The 22,698-nt window shown below is 44.3% G+C and overlaps 1 long non-coding RNA gene across 1 annotated transcript; it reads right to left on the reverse strand.

Annotated features, from left to right (window-relative positions):
• Nucleotides 1-8,853: 8,853 nt before the first annotated feature.
• On the reverse strand, nt 8,854-20,816 carry LOC141100564 (uncharacterized). The gene is made up of 3 exons (XR_012234717.1): nt 20,725-20,816; nt 10,200-10,353; nt 8,854-10,111 (listed from the first exon to the last, which is right to left on the reverse strand). It is a non-coding gene; the product is annotated as an uncharacterized lncRNA (long non-coding RNA).
• Nucleotides 20,817-22,698: the final 1,882 nt, after the last annotated feature.

A 22,698-nucleotide genomic window follows, 5' to 3' on the forward strand; every position in this document is an offset into this window, starting at 1 on the left:
GGGCCATAACTTTTATGGAGCAGCATATGGGGCATATTATTCTATGGAGCATCTTATGGGACCTTTATTAACCTTTGTGCAGCATTATATGGGGCGTATTTTGTATGGAGCATCTTAAGAGGCCATCATGAACTGTATGGAGCATTATACGGGGCTCCTGATTCAATATGGATATTCAAAAACATTTAACCTACTGATGTCTCAATTAATTTTACTTTTATTGGTATATATTTTTATTTTTGAAATTTACCAGTAGCTGCTGCATTTTCCACCCTAGGCTTATACGCAAGTCAATAAGTTTTCCCAGTTTTTTGTGGCAAAGTTAGGGGGGTCGACTTATACTCGGGTCGGCTTATACTCAAGTATACAGTATATGGTAATTAGCCGTGCAGGCAAATTGTCCTAGACTAAACTCAGTTTTCAGATGGCCCTGTATATACTACTCAGGGAAAACTTACCTGCTCCAAAGATCATTAGCAGCTTCTAACTAATGGCCATGCTGCGGTCTGTCAAGGAATGAGTGCAATATCGTTATAAAGACTAGAGATATGTGCAGTCATAATGTCTGGGAGATCTGTGCCATTATTTAGTATGAATATGGAAATTATCTCTGAAAGGTAAGTGTTCCCTGAGCGGTATATACTGTATTTTCACATACTATCTATTCCTGACACTGGAGGGGCTTATAAACTTGCAAAGTATATAGTTTGAAGTCTGGGGTCGGCCAATATGGGGCTAGTTTTCTGACTGTTTCGGATAACATGATACATGATTTTAGGGTTTTCTTCATCTAGTCCCACTTGAATATACTTCAGTATTAAATAGTCTCCTGATGGATGAATGAATGAATGAATCCAATGAATATTCATTTCTCTTGAGTAGCGGCACAAGTGACCGCCGGCAGCAGCAGGAAGCCGGTGGCTGACACTGCGCGCTACTGAAGAGGAAGGAATACTCGCTGCTCTCTGTGCGCACAGTCCTGGTGAGTACTCCGGCAGCTGTGCTCTGCTTGTGATCAACGCATGACATCCCTGCCAAGCACTGCTTACAAGCATAAAGCAGTTGCTGAAACCGGAGCAGGACGCAGCGAGGGAGCGCCGGGTAGGTAAGTGTAATTTTTTTTATGTTTTCTGATTTGGGCCAGAATACGGATGGGGCCCTGCATACCAGGATAGGTATGAGGGGGCCAAGTGTATCAGGATGGGGGTGAGGATACCATAGATACCAGGATAGGGGTTATTAAGTACAGAGTTGACCACATTTTTTGCTTTAATTTTGTTCCTAATTTCCTGCTCTAAAACCTAGGTGTGTCTTATAGTCCATACGGAATATTTTTTTTTCCTCAGTGAACTCATTCCTCATGTTTGGCCTCATTAAAATAAAAACACTCATACTCCGCTGGCGTGCCGGCTCCACTTCAGCGGTGTTGAGACTCACTGTCCCGGGGCTTATGTGAGGTTCTCACATCACACGAGCCCTGCACCCAATCAGCGGCAGCTTCACTGTTCCTTCGGACGTATTGAACATGAAGCCAGGGCTGCGGCTGCTCTCTGATGGCCAGATGATGCTTGATTTGTCCGAAGGTGGGGACAGTGACGTCAGCGCTGATTGGGCACAGGGCTCACATGACGTAACAACCTCAAAAGAGCCAAGAACACAAGTGCCGACACCGCTGAAACGGTGCCAGCATGGGAGGTTTGTATAAGTGTTTTAATTCTAACAGGACCAAACATGAGGAATGAGAAGGGGTTGTCCAACTAGTTGTCAACCTTTTTATCAAAAATCCCACACAGGGAAAAGTCATTATTATACCGAGAGTGTGAGAAATGAATTACAGGAAAATCGTATTTCATTGACCTTCAAAAATAAATCAGACGAGGAGAACCTATATATATTATTCACAAATTGTACAAAAACATGATGCACGCGGCGTGCGTTCAAGAATGGAATATTATATGGGAGTTTTATAGGATAAATTCAAGGTGAGAATATTATATGGGAGTTTTATAGAATAAATTCAAGGTGAGAATATTATATGGGAGTTTTATAGGATAAATTCAAGGTGAGAATATTATATGGGAGTTTTATAGGATAAATTCAAGGTGAGAATATTATATGGGAGTTTTATAAGATAAATTCAAGGTGAGAATATTATATGGGAGTTTTATAGGATAAATTCAAGGTGAGAATATTATATGGGAGTTTTATAGGATAAATTCAAGGTGAGAATATTATATGGGAGTTTTATAGGATAAATTCAAGGTGAGAATATTATATGGGAGTTTTATAGGATAAATTCAAGGTGAGAATATTATATGGGAGATTTATAGAATAAATTCAAGGTGAGAATATTATATGGGAGTTTTATAGGATAAATTCAAGGTGAGAATATTATATGGGAGTTTTATAGGATAAATTCAAGGTGAGAATATTATATGGGAGTTTTATAGGATAAATTCAAGGTGAGAATATTATATGGGAGTTTTATAGGATAAATTCAAGGTGAGAATATTATATGGGAGTTTTATAGGATAAATTCAAGGTGAGAATATTATATGGGAGTTTTATAGGATAAATTCAAGGTGAGAATATTATATGGGAGTTTTATAGGATAAATTCAAGGTGAGAATATTATATGGGAGTTTTATAGGATAAATTCAAGGTGAGAATATTATATGGGAGTTTTATAGGATAAATTCAAGGTGAGAATATTATATGGGAGTTTTATAGGATAAATTCAAGGTGAGAATATTATATGGGAGATTTATAGAATAAATTCAAGGTGAGAATATTATATGGGAGTTTTATAGGATAAATTCAAGGTGAGAATATTATATGGGAGTTTTATAGGATAAATTCAAGGTGAGAATATTATATGGGAGTTTTATAGGATAAACCAAATACCAACAGAAAATAAACGACCCAAAACAAACATCAGTAAAAATAACTCATCTTTATTAGGTAAAGTATAAAAGAATTGCGCCATTTTCCGATACCCCTCATATCTACATTTTTCATGATCTTGGGTTGGGATAAGGATTATTTTTTGTGTGCCGAGCTGACGTTTTTAATGATACCATTTTGAAGCAGATACAATCTTTTGATCACCCATTATTGCATTTTAATGCAATGTTGCGGCGATCATAAAGACGTAATTCTGGCGTTTGGGATTTTTCTCGTTACGCCGTTTAGCGATCGGGTTAATTCTTTTTTTATATTGATAGATCAAGCGATTCTGAATGCGGCGATACCAAATATGTGTATGTTTTTTCTTTGTACTGTTTTGTTTTGAATGGGGCGAAAGGGGGGTGATTCGAACTTTTATATATTTTTAATATATTTTTAAAAACATTTTTTTACTTTTGTCATTGTGAAGACATACAGCATTGTATCTTAATTAGCCAGACGACTATTTTTAGCAAATGAAGAATAATAGAATGTTACCTGTATGTTGGCTTTCAAATTTAAGTGTTGATTTCTAATTGGTCAAGAAAACAGACTTTTGTTTGTGTAAGTCAGTAATATTGACTTTTATTGTGCGCTTATCCTTGATCACTAGTGATGATTGCTGATATGCTAATTATACATTGTGTTATGGAGCCAGTTTCTTGACTTATAAAGCAAAGAGGGAAAAACTATGCAAATATTTTAAATAATCAAGTAATGCTATAATAATCTCATCTCCATTCTTACCCTTTATGTAAATACTGAATGAGGGACACTTCTTAAGTCTAAAAATAGGTTACATGCCTCTGTATAAAGAGTAAAGAGACAGAGAGAAACAGCCAAAGAGATTCTGTCAAGACATCCATGCATCCCAAAAAGACAAGAGACAGGACAGCAGCCATTTAACATCATGGCTCCATTATGAGGGACACGGATCTATGATTCTACAGGAAACAACCTAGGGGTTTTCAGCCTCGGTTACAAGAACACAGATCTGCTCCATTGACCATCGCTGAAACATGGATACGTTTGGAGACAGGTTGTGGACCTCAGATCAACTGGCCTTGTACCTTATGTGGACTCAATAACCTGTCATCTTCCTACACTTGTCATTACCTCCTCTCTGTGCGTGCCACAGGTGGGGTAGTGACCCTGGAAGATCTGAAGTCACAGCAGCTATTATCCCGACGGGTCAGTGGAAGGGTGAGAGTCTGTAATGTGCCCCATCTTGGGTATTTTGATGGGACTGTTCTATGTGTTATTTGCCTGTTTTGTGGTACAATAAAGCATTGTCACACTTTTACCCTCCCCTTGTGTTGTCTGAGTAGCGTTTTGCCCACGTTAAAAGGATAGCAGGAATTCGTCAGGACGATCCCTGTGCCATGCGGTTTTGGCTAGTGGTCCAGACCGCCTGCTGACCCCCCATGTCTCCACAGGCATGCTTCAATAGTGTCCATGGGAGACTAGAAGCTGTCATAACCCAATCGGCTCTGCTACATAGAGGCGATGACCAGATCTCCTGTATGTAGCAGAGTTGCTCACTTGCTATGAGCACCGACCAATGGGCAGCACTCATAGGATCTGGCAGTGACAAAACCATAGAGGTCTGTTGGAGACCTCTGGCTGTCATGCCAACCCAATGGTGACCCGCGATCATGTGACAGGGTCACCGATGGGTGGAATTTCCGGTCCATCGTGTGCCGGAAAAAATGTGGGCTCAGTGCCGGGGCCCATATCAAAGGGAGGGAGTCCGACATCAGCGTACATTTACACCCCATGTCAGAAAGGGGTTAAATGGGATTGTTTTTACAGAGACAGAAGTGGTAATCAATCATGTATACATACAAATAATTACAGAAATACACAGCTTCTAATGGTAAATAGTATAGAGTTAAGACAAGAAAATATAATTTGTGTAAATCATGTGTAGATATAAAAATTCAGGCAAATGTCAGATGTAGCGCCATCTAGTGGCCATGTGCAGAAGTGCCATCATAGAGTAACATGTATCCTAAGAGAGCGTCACTATCAAGGTGGAGATGAGATAAGTGCACCGTATTTATTGAGTGTAAGATAAATCCATACATAGATACTGTATATGTAACCGGATTGTAGATCTATCACTGGATATCAGTGTATAAGGGGAATAGATCCTGTGCACTTATAGATGAATAGCTTATATAATGAGAGGACACAGAGCAAAGGGTATAAATAGTGAGAGAATAAAGAGCTGACAGCGCATTACATCCCTGGGATACAGAGAGGAGATATAAAGTGCAGCCAGTGCTATATGGGATATCCCAGGAATACAGTACAGCCCATATAGTGTAAAGGAGGAACCATCTAACAAGAGATGGAGATTACAGATCCTACAGACGACATGCCGGGAGTGTACAGAGAAAGATGGCAGATTCACCACTATTCCCTCTTACGGGCGTTTTGCCCCGTCAGCTTCCTCAGAGGGTACGGATAAGTGTTTCCAACACACCAAGGTCCTGCACTAATCCAGGCAAGGGGAGTAACTCTGGGGTAAAGTGGGGGTGTTCCTAAAGGAATTGGGGCTGTTCCCTGGTCACATCTATGGACCACATGATTGAGTCGGCCAATGTCAGCCAATCACATTGGAGGTTACTGTTTATACCGGCCCTTTCCTGTCCAGGGTCGTGTTATTGGCGTGACACCTAATAGTGGTGGGGACATACCCCTGATGGCTTATTGGTGTAAACCGAACGACCTGGGGCAAATGCCAATCAGAGGTCACAGGGAGCGAGTATACCCCACGTGGGTACATGCATCTGTGACACCCCCGGGTGGTGTGTCACGTGCGGGATCCAGGAAACAGCGTCACATGCCATCCCGGGTAACTCCGCCTCTGGGCACCTCTGATTGGATGGTGTCACCGAGGGGAGTGACCGGAATGACGCTGGATGGACTCGTTGCCATGGAGACCGGATGGGCCCACACCACGTGAGCATTCAGCATCCCCAGTGAAGCAGATGGATCAGGATGAAAACCTGTTGGTAAGACCAAGATGAATAATGCTGCATAGAGCCATCTGGTAGCGATCAGTCAGGTAAAGTGATAGTGAGGGGGGTCCGGAAACAGAACAATGCAGGTGAAAAGAGCCAAATGTGACCCCACCAAGTGACCAGTGAGAGTGCAACTGTGCAACGGGTAAGAAAAGAGAATAAACAGTGATATGGTAAAGATATAAAGAGAAAAGCAGCTTAATAACAGTGATGATAATAAAATCTATGGGAAGTGTTTGTGGTGAAGTGTATACACTCCTAGAAATGTTTCCTCTACAATATAGAGATATAAATGATCAGTATTAGGACGTGTAACAAAGAGGAATCTGTTATTTTATGGAGAAAATGTAAAGAGCGATAAATGACGGGAATAATGCCGACAAAAGGAGATTGGATCCTCCACCGTATCGTGTTGGGGACAAAGTCTAGCTCTCCTCCAAATTCATCCGGTTGAAACTGCCCTCCTACAAGTTGGGACCACGCTACATCAGTCCGTTTGAAATTCTTGGACGTATCAACGAAGTCGCCTACAAATTGAGGTTGCCTGCTTCGCTCCGGGACCCGAACACCTTTCACATCTCCCTCCTGAAACCTGTGGCACTGAATCGTTTCCATTCCTTGCCTGATCCTGGTCCTCAGCCGGTGGGTGCCGATGATGTCTTTGAAGTGCAGGACATTCTCGCTATGAAGAGGGTTAGAGGTAGGACATTCTTTCTTGTTGATTGGAAGGGCTTTGGTCCTGAGGAGAGATCCTGGGAGCCTCGGGAGAATATCAATGCTCCCCGTATCCGCAAGAGATTTCTTGCTAATCTCCGGGAGGGCGGCTTAGGGGAGGGGGTACTGTTACACCGCTCCATCATACCCGGCCTCCGCTCCCATGCCGCAGCCTCTCTCCTCCCGACGGCCACGGCGGTCACTTCTGACGGGCGCGCGGCCGACACCATCTCTGTATGCAATGCGCATGCGCCATAGGCCACGGCCGCGCCTCCCTTCTGCTTCTTGTGCTCCCGCTGTGCCCTGACCCGGATGCACCTTCGGACCAATGGCAGACCAGACGGGGCCATATAAGGCTGCTTCCCCCTGAGGGAGGCGCCTGATCGTTGTGTTACCTTGCACACTGGGCCCTGCTTCCTCCTGTGCTCTCTGCATCCTCTCAGTTCCGTCCCCGATGTTTCCTGCAGCAGCCTCGCAGCTCTGTCTCTCGTGTTCCCTGCATTATACTCCAGTCCTGCTCCTGTGTTCCAGTTCCATCCTACTCCAGTCCTGCTCCAGCGTTCCTGTTCCATCCCACTCCAGTCCTGTTCCAGCGTTCCTGTTCCTTCCTACTCCAGTCCTGCTCCTGTGTTCCAGTTCCATCCTACTCCAGTCCTGTTCCTGTGTTCCTGTTCCATCCTACTCCAGTCCTGTTCCTGTGTTCCAGTCCCATCCTACTCCAGTCCTGCACCAGCGTTCCTGTAACATCCTACTCCAGTCCTGCCTCCGGTGTTCCTGCTCCATCCAACTATCCATAATCCTACAGTCCTACTTCAGTCCTGTCTCCTGTGTTCCGCTCCAGATATCTCTCCATATTCCAGCCTTATAGCCTACGCTTCAGTCCCGCACTCCTACTCCAGTCCATTCTGAGCCGCCCCTCTCGGTACCGGCTACCGTGGCACTTGAACCCCTGGGCCTGCTCCTAACGGTCCCTGTATAGGGGTCGGTTCAACCTGGCAGCTCGCCCGGGACCCCTCGGTGCCACGGTCCAGAGGGTCCACTCCTGGAGATTCCGGCTCCTGACCATCCACGCTAACATATGTACTGAATATCACTTAGTCATTGTGCGACCAAATATATGTGTGTTAGTAGATCTGAATCACTAACAAGTTTTGTATGTATGTACCTGGTCTTTTGTTAATTTGTGCATTCTAAAATGTTCCATTTCTGTTGTTCTTCAGCTTCCTGTCCACTGGCCTGTCTTATGCCGCTCTCCACCATGACTTTCTCATTGGAAGATCTACCATTTCTGGCATAGTCAGGTCGACATGTAGTCAAATATGGTCAAGACTACATCAACTCGTCATGCCCGAGCCCAGGATGGAAGACTGGTTGAGGATATCAAGGGACTTTGAGGAGGAATGCCAGTTTCCTAATTGTATTGGGGCCCTTGATGGCAAACATATCCGGGTGCGTAAGCCGCCGAACTCTGGCTCCCAATTCTTCAATTATAAACAATACTTTTCTGTTGTATTGTTGGCTCTGGCCGACCCTCAATGCAAGTTTATAATTCTTGACATTGGGGCCTATGGAAAGACGGGAGACTCTAGAGTCTTCAATACTTCCATTATGGGTCGGCGGCTATGCACCAACCAGTTGGATCTACCACCAGTATGCCAGCTACCAGGCTCCACTCAAGAATCAGTCCCTTATGTCCTTTTGGCAGATGAGGCATTTCAGTTAAGGCGCAATGTCATGAGGCCATATCCCCGGCGCAACCTGGACCACGGCGCAGAATTTTTAACTTGCGCCTATCACGTGCTCGGCGACTGGTGGAGTGTTCCTTTGGCATTCTTTGTGCCAAATGGCGGGTACTCCAGTCTGCCATTCAGCTGAGTGAACAAAATGTTAATGAAGTATTTAAAGCCTGTGTCATTCTTCATAACTTCACCAGGATACATGATTGTTCCTCCTCTGCTGGGGTTGTGCGTAGGCCGGACAATGTGCGTAGGGCGAGACCACATATCACCCCTCAACGTAGACCACTCTCTGGGCTCAAAGTGCGTGATATTTTTACAAATTACTTTATGTCACCTGAGGGGGAATCTTCTTGGCAAGAGCATGCTGTGACTATGTTATAATTTTTTGGTTTATGTCTGTCTAAATGTATATATTTAAACCCCTTATGATTCTATGACTGTTTAATTGCATTGGTAAGCGTATGTTAGTATGCTGACACCTTTTTTTAGAATTGAGACCGAGACGTAAAATGTAGTAGACAAATGTTTACTTTTGCCTTTTTTTTTTTAAAGAAAAACATATTATTGCCATATGATAAATGTGGCAATGGGCCAAATTGGCCTTTGTAAAGATGTGAAAATTGGGTACAAATAACACTTTCTGACATATTAAACAACCACAAAACCATTAGGCAATACCAAAATGGCAACAATATAAATTTTGGTAGGTTGGGGTAGGAGAAGGCGGAAGACCAGCCTGTGTTTGCTGCTGGCTACTTTGCCCAACTTGGCCATCGCCCTGTGTGGGGGCATACTGTTGCCCATGATGTGGGTAGTGTACTGCCTCCTGGGATTGTGGTTGGTACTGGCCAGAGTGATACTGGAGAGGGGCCTCTTGTTGGGGCTGGTAGGCCCGTGTCTCATACCCACCAAAATAGCCATGTCGTACCCAACCAGGTTGGGACCAGCCTCCAACACTGGGTGGGAACAAGTGGCCATATTGGTGAGGTTGGCTAGAGCCAGACATATGTGGCTGCTGTTGGAAAGGTTGGGTAGGGGGAGGAAGGGGGTGAGGTGTAGGCCCATGTATTTGAGGATCATCAGAGCCTGCTTGAGCAAGCATGTGTGTGGGGTGTCTAAGGCACATCAGATTTCTGGGTGAAAGCTGCCACCTCTCCAGATATTCAAATAACTCATATGGGGTGTGTGCTTGCATCAAGCAGGATCTGAAAACATCCTCGAATACATAGCCTCACCTCACGGGAAAAGGCACGAAGATAAAGGGCTAGGCTGCATGAGTATGCCTCCTCGCCATCATCATTATTGAATCAAGCCAGATAGTTCAGTGCCCCTGTGTCAACATTGGTACGGGTATCTTGGGCAGAGATATGGCGCCTTCTTCTTCCTCGCTGGGATGGTCCAGCAGGCTGTGGGGAGCCCCGGATCTGGGCAGTTGGGCTGCTGCTGATGTTGCCCTGCTCCTCCTGTATGGCTGATGGTGCAGCAGCAGACGGTCCTGCTTGTGGATGTGGTCCTGGTGGTGGGGTTTGTGGTGCAGGCACTGGGTTTTCCTGAGAGGAATCTTCACCCATGCTTCTTCGAGGGGGAGAAGATGGGCCAGCCACCTCATCCCCTACAGACCGAGGATCTATGATGGGCTCGGTATCTGAGCCAGTTCCTCTCTCCGTAAGGTTGGACCGAGTTCTGTTATGAAATAGAACAGAGCCATAAATAAATCATTTTTTTGGCCCTGTAAAGTATCTGTGTAATGTGGTGTGAGGTATCTACTTACGGTCTCAGATCCAGAATAGGGGCGAGGAAGGAGAGGCGGTCATAATAGATATATTTCCTCTTTATGTGGCCCGCATCACCACTCCTAGACCGCTGCTGACGTTCCCGCCTGTATTGGTCGCGGATGCTGCGCCAGCGTCTCATCACATCTTCTACTGCAATGTGACAGGAAATATTCTCAATTTCACATATTTGCTAGGTCAAATTTGCTACCAGTAGCCTAGGCATGTGGCCTTCTAGGGTGTGCTTTCTACCCAGGGTGGCATATATAATTGGGGCATCCAGGCCAGATACACAGGGTCACAATAGTTCAGGTATCAAGTAATTACACTTAATAACTTGGTTGGCTAGGAGGATGAGGAGCTTGTGGTCTGGGCCAAATTATGGCAGTGTGTAAAATAATGCGTATTCTTGTAAAATACTCAGGACTAGTTACCAGATAAAAATATAGTGGTTTATTTGGATTCTTCCATCAAAGAAAAGATTATTACAGAAAAACATAAAAAATAGGTGAAAGAGAGATTGTCCATTAGTTCATAGCAAAGCAACATGTATTCTTTATCTGGGATCCCACATGGCAAATGGCGTCTGTCTCTGTTCGGCTTCTCACGTATCAAAGTTACATTCCAGCTGTTCGTAATGTCATGGCCCAGCACAGATGACTTCCACACGTCTGTGTCTCATGATGGGGAGGGAGCAAGCAAGCACGACCTCTAGAGTTAGCCATGAATTATATACGTCTCTTAAAGCACGTGGTCTCTATAAATGGAGTTGTCCTCTACCATGAGCCAAGCTTACAAAAATAACCTATGTCGTGTCAGCTAAAGCAATGTACAGAACTGGGTGTAATAAGAAATTAACAGATTATTAATATTTAACAATTCCCCCTTTTGAGGGAGACAGACATTAATTGGAACCCTCAAAATATAACAAGATCTTCTTTCTTCTTTGACAAAATAATTTAATATCAATAATATCAGATTATTGTTATACGTACTCAATGACATAATTGATGTGAATTCATGTTATGGTAAGCCGTGAACAATATTCATATACAATATGTATAATTATACTTCCCTAAGTCTAAATTGAAGCATCTCAGGTCCAGTCATCATCATCTGATGTCATCTGGTCTTCATTTTGATGTTCTTCTGTCTTCTTCTTGATTCTTTTAAAAATACAGTTTTTCTATAGCATATAGATGTTGTAGAAATCGTGTTGTGTAAAAATCAAAGTCCATAAATTCAAATGTTGATAAGAAAACAAAGTCTATAGATGAAATGCAGCTTTAATATCTGTGCAGTGTCACCTTTAAAAACCTGGGCTTACATTGGCTCGCCTTGGATATTTCTGGAATCCTCCATCAGTACTGGTCTTTGAACAGGTGTGACGTCTTTGGTCAGCAAAGCAAGGGTTAAAATGACTCTTCCTTGCTAAACATAGCACCATAACCAGTCCTCAGTCCTAATGCACAGGACACGTCAGGGTTGTAGCTTCCTGACAATTACCTTATTGTTCACCAGCCTTCATCGAAGCTTTACAGGTGATTGGAAACTTCTGGAACTTGGTAAGAATGTGATAACACAGTTCATCTCAGCATCATAGGATCATTGTCCTCTGGTTGTCAGGTTAGACACTTTAATTGTGACTGTCGGTGGTGGATACTGCACTTGTAACTGTCAGTGGTGGATTCTGCACTTGTGGCTGTCAGTGGTGGATACTGCACTTGTGGCTGTCAGTGGTGGATACTGCACTTGTGACTGTCAGTGGTGGATACTGCACTTGTGACTGTCAGTGGTGGATACTGCACTTGTGACTGTCAGTGGTGGATACTGCACTTGTGACTGTCAGTGGTGGATTCTGCACTTGTGACTGTCAGTGGTGGATACTGCACTTGTAATTGACAGTGAATACTGCACTTGTGACTGTCAGTGGTGGATACTGCACTTGTGACTGTCAGTGGTGGATACTGCACTTGTGGCTGTCAGTGGTGGATACTGCACTTGTGGCTGTCAGTGGTGGATACTGCACTTGTGACTGTCAGTGGTGGATACTGCACTTGTGGCTGTCAGTGGTGGATAGTGCACTTGTGACTGTCAGTGGTGGATACTGCACTTGTGACTGTCAGTGGTGGATACTGCACTTGTGACTGTCAGTGGTGGATACTGCACTTGTGGGTGTCAGTGGTGGATACTGCACTTGTGACTGTCAGTGGTGGATAGTGCACTTGTGACTGTCAGTGGTGGATACTGCACTTGTGACTGTCAGTGGTGGATAGTGCACATGTGACTGTCAGTGGTGGATACTGCACTTGTGACTGTTAGTGGTGGATACTGCACTTGTGACTGTCAGTGGTGAATACTGCACTTGTGACTGTCAGTGGTGGATACTGCCCTTGTGACTGTCAGTGATGGATACTGCACTTGTGACTGTCAGTGGTGGATACTGCACTTGTGGCTGTCAGTGGTGGATACTGCACTTGTGGCTGTCAGTGATGGATACTGCACTTGTGGCTGTCAGTGGTGGATACTGCACTTGTGACTGTCAGTGGTGGATACTGCACTTGTGGCTGTCAGTGGTGGATACTGCACTTGTGACTGTCAGTGATGGATACTGCACTTGTGACTGTCAGTGGTGGATACTGCACTTGTGGCTGTCAGTGGTGGAAACTGCACTTGTGACTGTCAATGATGGATACTGCACTTGTGGCTGTCAGTGGTGGTTACTGCACTTGTGGCTGTCAGTGATGGATACTGCACTTGTGACTGTCAGTGGTGGATACTGCACTTGTGGCTGTCAGTGGTGGATACTGCACTTGTGGCTGTCAGTGGTGGATACTGCACTTGTGGCTGTCAGTGATGGATACTGCACTTGTGACTGTCAGTGGTGGATACTGCACTTGTGGCTGTCAGTGGTGGATACTGCACTTGTGAGTAACACAGTCTATTACTCAGAAATCATAGCTTTGTTACCTTCTGGGACTTCTGGATAGCGGCATTCTTCTTTTTGCAACTGATAAGAATCAATTTAGAAATATGAAAAGTCTTTATTAACCCCTTCACTACCAAGGGTGGTTTGCACGTTAACTACCGGGCCAATTTTTACAATTCTGACCACTCCCTTTATGAGGTCATAACTCTGAAACGCTTCCGTGGATCCCGGTGATTCTGACATTGTTTTCTCGTGACATATTGTACTTCATGTTAGTGGTAAAATTTCATTCATATATCTTGCGTTTATTTATGAGAAAAATAGAAATTTGGCGAAAATTTTGAAAATTCCGCAATTTTCCAACTTTGAATTTTTATGCCCTTAAATCACAGAGATATGGCACACAAAAAAGTTAATAAGTAACATTTGCCACATGTTTACTTTACATCAGCACAATTTTGGAACCAAAATTTTTATTTGTTAGTAAGATATAAGGGTTAAAAGTTGACCAGCGATCTCTCATTTTTGCAACACCATTTTATTTTTACGGACCACATCACATTTGAAGCCACTTTGAGGGGTCTATATGATAGAAAATACCCAAAAGTGACACCATTCTAAAAACTGCACCCCTTAAGGTGCTTAAAACCACATTCAAGGAGTTTATTAACCCTTCAGGTGCGTCACAGGAATTTTTTGAATATTTAAAAAAAATTAACATTTAACTTTTTTTCACAAAAAAAATTACTTCAGGTTCAATTTTTTTTATTTTACCAAGTGTAACAGGAGAAATTGGACTGCAAAAATTATTGTGCAATTTGTCCTGAGTACGCTGATACCTGATATGTGGGGGGGAACCACTGTTTCGGCGCATGGCAGAGCTCAGAAGGGAAGGAGCGCCATTTGACTTTTTCAATGCAAAATTGGCTGGAATTCTGATCGGACGCCATGTCGCATTTGGAGAGCCCCTGATGTACCTAAACAGTGGAAACCCCCCACAAGTGACCCCATTTTTGAAACTAGACCCCCTAAGGAACTTATCTAGATATGTGGTGAGAACTTTGAACCCACAAGGGCTTCACAGAAGTTTATAATGTACAGCGGTACAATTAAAAAATCATATTTTTTCCACAAAATGATCTTTTCACCCCCAATTTTTATTTTCCCAAGGGTAACAGGACCCTAAAAGTTATTGTGCAATTTGTCCTGAGTACGCTGATACCCCAAATGTGGGGGTAAACCACTATTTGGGAGCATGGCAGAGCTCGGAAGGGAAGCAGCGCCATTTGACTTTTTTGGCTGGAATTGAGATCAGACACCATGTCGCGTTTGGAAAGCCCCTGATGTACCAAAACAGTGTAAACCCCCCACAAATGACCCCATTTTGGAAACTAGACCCCCCAAGGAACTTATCTAGATGTGTGGTGAGAACTTTGAACCCCCAAGTGCTTCACAGAAGTTTATAACGCCCAGGCGTGAAAATAACAAAAAAATTTTTTTCCACAAAAATGATATTTTTGCCCCAAAATTTTTATTTTCCTAAGGGCAACAGGAGAAATAGGACCCCAAAAGTTATTTTGCAAATTGTCCTGAGTAGGCTGATACCCCATATGAGGGGGTAAAACACTGTTTGGGTGCATGGCAGAGCTTGGAAGGGAAGTAGCACCATTTGACTTTTTCAACGCAGAATTGGCTGGAATTGAGATCAGATGCCATGTTGCGTTTGGAGAGCACCTTATGTGGCCAAATAGTGGAAACCCCAATTCTAACCCTAACCCTAACCCTAGCCCTAACCCTAGCCCTAACCCTAACCCTAGCCCTAACCCTAGCCTTAGCCCTAACCCTAGCCCTAATGGGAAAATGGAAATAAATACATTTTTTTAATTGTATTATTTTTCCCTAACTAAGGGGGTGATAACGGGGGGTTTGATTTACTATTTATGGCGGTTTTTATGTTTGACAGCTGTCGCACGCTAAAAGACGCTTTTTATTGTAAAAATAGTTTTTGCATCACCACATTTTGAGAGCTATAATTTTTCCATATTTTGACCCACCGAGTCATGTGAGGTCTTATTTTTTGCGGGACGAGTTGACGCTTTTATTGGTATCATGTTCGGGCACGTGACATTTTTTGATCGCTTTTTATTTCGTTTTTTGGGACGCAGAATTTACAAAAACCAGCGTTTCATGAATTTCTTTTGGGTGGTGCGTTTACGCCGTTCCGGGTGCGGTAAAATTTATAATGCGGTTTTATTCTTCTGGTCAGTACGGTTACAGCGATACCTCATTTAGGTCGTTTTTTTATGTTTTGGCGCTTTTATGCAATGAAAACAATTTTATATAAAAAATAATTATTTTTGCATCACTTTATTCTGCGAGCTATAACTTTTTTATTTTTTCACTGATGATGCTGTATGGTGGCTCGTTTTTTGCGGGACAAGATGACGTTTTCAGTGGCACCATGGATATTTATATGCGTCTTTTTGATCGCGCGTTATTGCACTTTTTGTTCGGCGGTATGATAATAAATCATTATTTTTTGCTTTGTTTTTTATTTTTTAAGGGGTTCGCTTAAGGGGTTAACTATTGGGACAGTTTTATAGGGCGGGTCGTTACGGATGCAGCGATACAAAATATGTGTACTTTTATTGTTTTTTGTTTTTTTTATTTCCAAAAAATGAATTTATTGGGGAATATTTTTTTTTTTTTAAATTTATTTGGCGATTTTTTTTAAAATTATTTTTACACTTTTTTTATTTTTTTTTTACTTTATTACAATGTCCCAGGGGGGACATCACTGTCCTGTGACAGATCGCTGATCTGTCACATCACAGATCACTGTGACAGATCAGCGATCTGTCACAGGCACTGCACAGGCTTCCTCATGCCTGCACTTTGCAGGCACTGAGGAAGCCAGCTTCCTGCAGGCCCCTGGAGATCCCCGTCGCCATATTGGATCCGGGGACCTGCAGGAAAGGAGTCCCCCGCAGCAGCGCTGCACATTGCGCTGCCGTGGGGGGCTCAGGGAAGCAAGGAGGGAGCCCTCTCCCTGCCGATGCTTCCCTTTAACCCCCGGTACACCGCGATCGTGTTTGATCGCGGTGTGCAAGGGGTTAACGTGTCGGGGGCGGTCCGTGACTGCCCCTGACACATTGTGCCGGGTGTCAGCTATGATAATTAGCTGACACTCGGCCGCGATCAGCGGCGCTCACCACGTGGGCGCCGCTGATCGCGATGATGTAATATTCCGTCCATGGTAATTAGGTCCATGGTCACATGGACGGAATATTACGTCATTTGTAGGTAAGGGGTTAACATAATTTCAGTATCTTGCTTGAAGTCTTCATTCCCTATTCTATACCAAATCTGGTAATTTTCCTAACCTATAATATCACAGCGTACCATAGCAATCAGTAATATCCATATAATTATTATCAGAATTTGTACCATATATGGATTTCAATGTTTGAAATAATAAAACAATAATAAGTGATAATCAGGGCTGTGGAGTCGGTAAGCCACAGTTGCGACTCCGACTCCGCCTCCTGGATTTTATCAGGCTCCGGCTCCGACTCCGGCTCCGACTCCTTCATAAATGGCCAATTCATAACAACAAATTTACTGTTGTAAAATATTAAACATCGTGCTTATTCAGTTTCTCACCATCATATAAGTAATCAGACCACTTAGAGCAAAAACTACATTTATTAGAATACAATTAGAATATAGCAAATAAGTTTTATAAACTTTTCTAAACTGTAAGTAAATATGCAATAAACACTTTTATGCAGTTAATAAGAAGAAATCTATAAATTTGTCCTCAGAAAAAGTTTTGCCTCTGTCAGATCCTCCTTCATGGATGCCCTCAAATCTGATCTAATTATTTTGAGAGCAGAGAACAACCTCTCTACACTAACTTGTGTTGGTGGCAAAGCAGTAACCACTCGGGCAACATCTCTGACAATGTCAGGATACAGAGGAATCGCTTGTTGCACTGTTATTTTTGATGAACGGTCAAATTTCTCAATTTCTTTTAGTGCACATGAAAAATTCTGCTGAAATGTACTGGCTGTGTTCCTTGATGGGGATGACTCTTCTTCTATGCGGGAACGCTTTGCACGGTCCTTGTGATCCAAATATTTTTCAAAATTAAATTCTTCATCAGTTGATGATGAGGGTGAAGATGTGGCAGGACGACCGAATTCTTCTTGTTCCTCCTGACTGTTCTGCAACCCTTTCATCCTTACTGCTATTTCAAACAGAGCTTCTTTTCCTTTACTTAGCTGTTGATCATCTAGAAGAATCCGATGCATTGGGTCTACATAAACAGCTGCCAAAAGAATGTTATTTTGTAATAGTAGCTCCTCTCTCCGTTTCATTGATGTAGCAATGCCACTTGCAATTAACCCTCCTCTTTGGGACAGGCGAAACATCAGGTTCTTCCACTCCTTTAAGAAAATACTTGGAGTTAAGTCCTCTGCTTGTAATTTTTTAGTCACTGTAAATGGGTGCTCTAGCAATTTTTCCAGCTCAGTCACCTGATTCCACTGACTTTCATTTAGCGTCAGTTGAGGGTTAGCCATGTCTACAAGAAAGGTTTTCAGTTCAACCAAGCGCTGAATCATTAAGTAAGTACTGCCCCATCGTGTGGCTTGATCAATAATTGCCCCTTTTCCAGCACGTCTCTTCAAAATTGAGTCAACTTTAGGGGTTCTGGCAACAGTAGCCAATTTTGTCACCTTGCCAATCAGTGCAGCAGCATGTCCTTCTTGCAGACTGTCTCTTATAGCCAGCTGTAGCGTATGCACAACACAGCGCATGTGATGAATGAAAGAACATATTGACACAGTTTCAACAAGATCATCTAAACTATCATGTTGCTGTAAATCTGAAGCAACTTCAGTTTGCTCCTCAGTTACAATACTGTGTTCCTCTATTTCAAACATTTCTGTCTCTGTGGACCCAGAATGTTCTTCTAGCTGCTGGTCACCATCATTACTCTCATTCATTAGCTCGGCATGGTGGCTCAGTGGTTAGCGCTGCAGCTTTGCAGCGCTGGGGTCCTGGGTTCGAATCCCACCAAGGACAACATCTGCAAGGAGTTTGTATGTTCTCCCCGTGTTTGTGTGGGTTTCCTCCGGGCACTCTGGTTTCCTCCCACATACTAATAGGGAATTTAGATTGTGAGCCCCATCGGGGACAGTGATGATGATGTGTGCAAAATGTAAAGCGCTGCGGAATATGTTAGAGCTAAATAAAGATTATTATTATTATTAATAGTACTTATCATATTTGAAGCATTGTGAGTTACGACAGAAAGAACTTGCTCTTTTTTAAGTTCATAGTCTTGCAGAACCTTTTCCACCAAGACCTGGAGAAACTCACTGGTGTGATGAGCTTTGGTGTCTTTTACTGCCAATGTCTTGGTAACTATTTCATTTTTGTCACAAACAAATCGGACATTGATGGCAAAATAGTTCACTCTGTGACATGTGCAGGCAACCATTTTAACAAACAGAAAGCGTCCCTTGAGAGTTTTCTTAAGTTCTTCCTTTTGTTTAAAAGCTTCTTCGATTACTAATTTTCTAATACTCTCTCTCTCTCCAGAGAAACACCAAGCTTGCGGGCCATTTCCCCATTCAGACACATAAAAGCTGGTCGTGAAAATAATGAAATAGGCACACTATCCTTTACAACAAGCTCTATGATCTGTTTTTTAAATGTATCTACTGTCATTGTCACAGTAACTTTGTCACTGACAAAATATCTTGCAACTGATGGCTGCAAAGTTCTCTGCTCCTTTGTTTGGCTGGAAGAGCTGGGCACTGGTTCATTGGTTTGGATGCAGTCTTTCTCATCCACTGCTTTCAGTACTTCTGGATGAAAGCGCTGTAAATGTCTCTTTAGATTAGAAGCTCTGGTAGGAGCATTTTTATCTTTGCCTGAATATGCACTCATCTTGGTTTCACAGCATTTGTTTTCGTCTGGATCATTTGTCATACACTGACAGACATAATGTTTTCTATCTTGAGTGATGGTGAAATGTTCAAATACAGCTGATTTAATGTGATGCTTCTTTGACATTCTCAGGTTTTTAATTCTGCATTCCTAATCCAAATGACAATTGTTTTTCCTAAAAACAATTGTACAAAATTATTGCCAGGTCGTACAACTGATATAGTGGTCAGTAATACTGTTATTATTCCTCATGTACTCACAGTTAACTGATGCAAAGTTTGTTGAAAGGATAATACTTCTTACAGTCTTGCTCTTCTGAGTAGCAGGCAGCTGTGAGATGCTTGGAAGATGCACACCTAGTATGATCTAGTCTAGAGGAGGAGCTTTACTACTAAGAATTTGCAACACATTTTCACTTTCAGTTTCATACATTGTAAGTAGGGGGGTTGGGGCAGCATGAGGTTAACCAAGTATAAGATTAGATAAGGGCAGTGGAGAACAGTGACACACAAGAAGTAAGAAATGTCTCTATCTCCAGCAGAACTGCTTATCACTGTTGTTCATAGTTTGATAGAACATATATATTTGAGTAACATTTATAAAATTCATATGAAAGTTCAATTATGAAATATTAATACATTTTTTTTAAAGCTGGAGTCGGAGTCGGTACATTTCTACCGATTCCGACTCCAACCAAAACTAACTCCAACTCCACGACTCCGACTCCACAGCCCTGCTTAGGACGGGTCATCAATGTCTGATCGGTGGGTGCAACACCGCCACTCCCATCACTCGCCTGTCACTGGAGGCTGGAAATGCACACACCCTGCAGCCCTCCAGCACCCGCACCCGCTTACAGCCCTCCATCTCCCACACACCCTGCTCCCCTCTATCACACCCCCCCGCACCCTCCCGCTCCCCTCTTTCACACCCCCCCACACCCCTTTATCACACCCCCCCTGCACCCTCTCGCTCCCCTCTATCACACACCCCCTGCACCCTCTCGCTCCCCTCTATCACACACCCCCTGCACCCTCTCGCTCCCCTCTATCATACACCCCCTGCACCCTCTCGCTCCCCTCTATCACACACCCCCTGCACTCTCTTGCTCCCCTCTATCACACACCCCCTGCACCCTCTTGCTCCTCTCTATCACACACCCCCAGCGCCCTCTTGCTCCCCTCTATCACACACCCCCTGCGCCCTCTTGCTCCCCTCTATCGCACACCCCCTGCGCCCTCTCGCTCCCCTCTATCACACACCCCCTGCACCCTCCTGCTCCCCTCTATCACACACCCCCTGCACCCTCTTGCTCCCCTCTATCACACACCCCCTGCACCCTCTCGCTCCCCTCTATCACACACCCCCTGCACCCTCTCGCTCCCCTCTATCACACACCCCCTACACCCTCCTGCTCCCCTCTATCACACACCCCCTGCACCCTCTTGCTCCCCTCTATCACACACCCCCTGCGCCCTCTCGCTCCCCTCTATCACACACCCCCTGCGCCCTCTCGCTCCCCTCTATCACACACCCCCTGCGCCCTCTCGCTCCCCTCTATCACACACCCCCTGCACGCTCCTGCTCCCCTCTATCACACCCCCTGTCCTCCCCATGTTCCCTGTTCCCGCCATTACCTCTCACAAGTTTCCGATCTCCTGCAGCTTCCAGCCTGCAAACTCTCTGGCTCCTCCCCCATTGCGCCACATGGTCATGACGTCACCGCAGGTCCTGTACCATCCAGTCACATGTAATGTCTTCCGGTTAGGCGGGGATGTGGCAGACACTGAGGCCCCTGATCATGTGACTTCTGACTCCTCCCCTTCTGTGACCTCATCACAGGTCCTGTGCACACAAAGCAGCCATATATGTGGCAGACGCTCCTGGACCTTCTGCTTTCTGGGTCGGTTCCTCCTGTGAGTCCTATTAACCCTTTCGCTCCCTGTCTTCTCCTTTCTGACAGGACAATCTCTGAATTCGGACAGTGTGACCGGAATTTCAGCAATGTGAAAGGAAGAAATGACAATTTTACTGTTTTCCTCACAGAAATGTGACTTTCCCCCAATGTATCATTGTCCTAAAGGTGACAGGAGCGCTGAGGCCGCACAGTGCGCCGTGTCTCCTGAGTGCCGATACCCCACAGGCTCGGGAGGGAAGGGGCGCCATTGTGGCTGGGATAGACGGCGGACGCCGTGTGACGTGTGAAGAGCTCTGACACCAGAACAGCAGAGACCCCACAAGTGGCCCCATGTTACCCCCTCCACCTCTGGGGGCTCATCTAGGGGGCAGGGAGGATTATTAACCCTCAGGGGGTCACAGAATTGTGTAACATTGAGCGGAGGAATGAAATGTTCCCACTAAAATGTCGCTCTGACCCCGAGTCTGTAATTATCACACGGGAGAAGAGGAGAAAACAGAAACCACTTGTTCCACAATTTCCCCTGAGCGCCGATACCCCATAAGGGGCCGGACACTCCTCAGGAGGGAAGGAGCGCCGTCTGACAGGGCAGAGTCTGCTCTTATGGTGTTAGGGGCCATGTCACATTATCAGAGCCCCCAATAAGAGGCGCCATGTTACACCCGCCACCTCTCAATTACTCATCTTTCTCCCAGAATTTTATACCATTGGGCGATGAGGAAAAAATAATTACATTTTACCACAAAAAATAGTTTTCTCCCCAGAGTTTACCTATATACAAGGGGAAATAGGTAAAAACGGCCCCAAAATGTGTCCGACAATTCCCGATGACTGTCCAGCGCTTCATGCCCACCCGGCGAGGCTTGGGAGGGAAGACGCTATTGGATTCCTGGAGAACACATTTTCTCAGGATACAGTGGGGAGAATAAGTCTTTGATGTTCTTCCGATTTTCGAGGTTTCCCCCTACAGAGAATGGAGAGGTTGGTAATTGTTATTGTAGGAATACTTCACCTGTGAGAGACAGAATCTAACAATAAATAACAGAAGATCACATCCTATGATTTCTAAGGAATTAATGTGAATTTTATTGCATGAAATAAGTATTTGACACAATAGAGAAACAGGATTTTTGGCCCCCTCCTCCATACAGATCTCCATATATTTCAGTTTTCGGAGCTGTCGCTTGGCAACATTGAGTTTCCGCTCCTCCAAAGATTTTCTGCTGGGTTCAGGTCTGGAGACCGGCTAGACTACTCCAGGACCCTGACATTCTTCTTTAGTGGCCACTCCTTACTTTCCCTGTCTGTGTGTTTTGGGTCATTGTTCTGCTCGAAGACCCAGCCTCCACCCATCTTCAATGCTGTTACTGAGAGAAGGAGGTTGTTAGCCAAAATCTTCCGATACATGACCCCATCCATCCTTCAATACGTTGCAGTTGTCCTGTCCCCTTTGCAGAAAAGCACCCCCAAAGTATGATGTTTCCCCCACTAGGCTTCACGGTTGGGACTGTGTTCTTGGGGTTGTATTCATCCTTCTTGTTCCTCCTCACATATGTATGGAGTTGACACCCAAAAATTCTCTTTTGGTCTCATCTGACCACTTGACCTTCTCCCATGCCTCCTCTGGATCATCCAGATGGTCATTGGCGACCTTCAAATAGGCCTGGACATGTGCTGGCGTGAGCAGGGGAAC

Source organism: Dendrobates tinctorius, unplaced genomic scaffold (genome assembly GCF_039654945.1).
Source record: "Dendrobates tinctorius isolate UK_male_01 unplaced genomic scaffold, ASM3965494v1 ptg000106l, whole genome shotgun sequence".
NCBI classification, from domain to species: domain Eukaryota; kingdom Metazoa; phylum Chordata; class Amphibia; order Anura; family Dendrobatidae; genus Dendrobates; species Dendrobates tinctorius.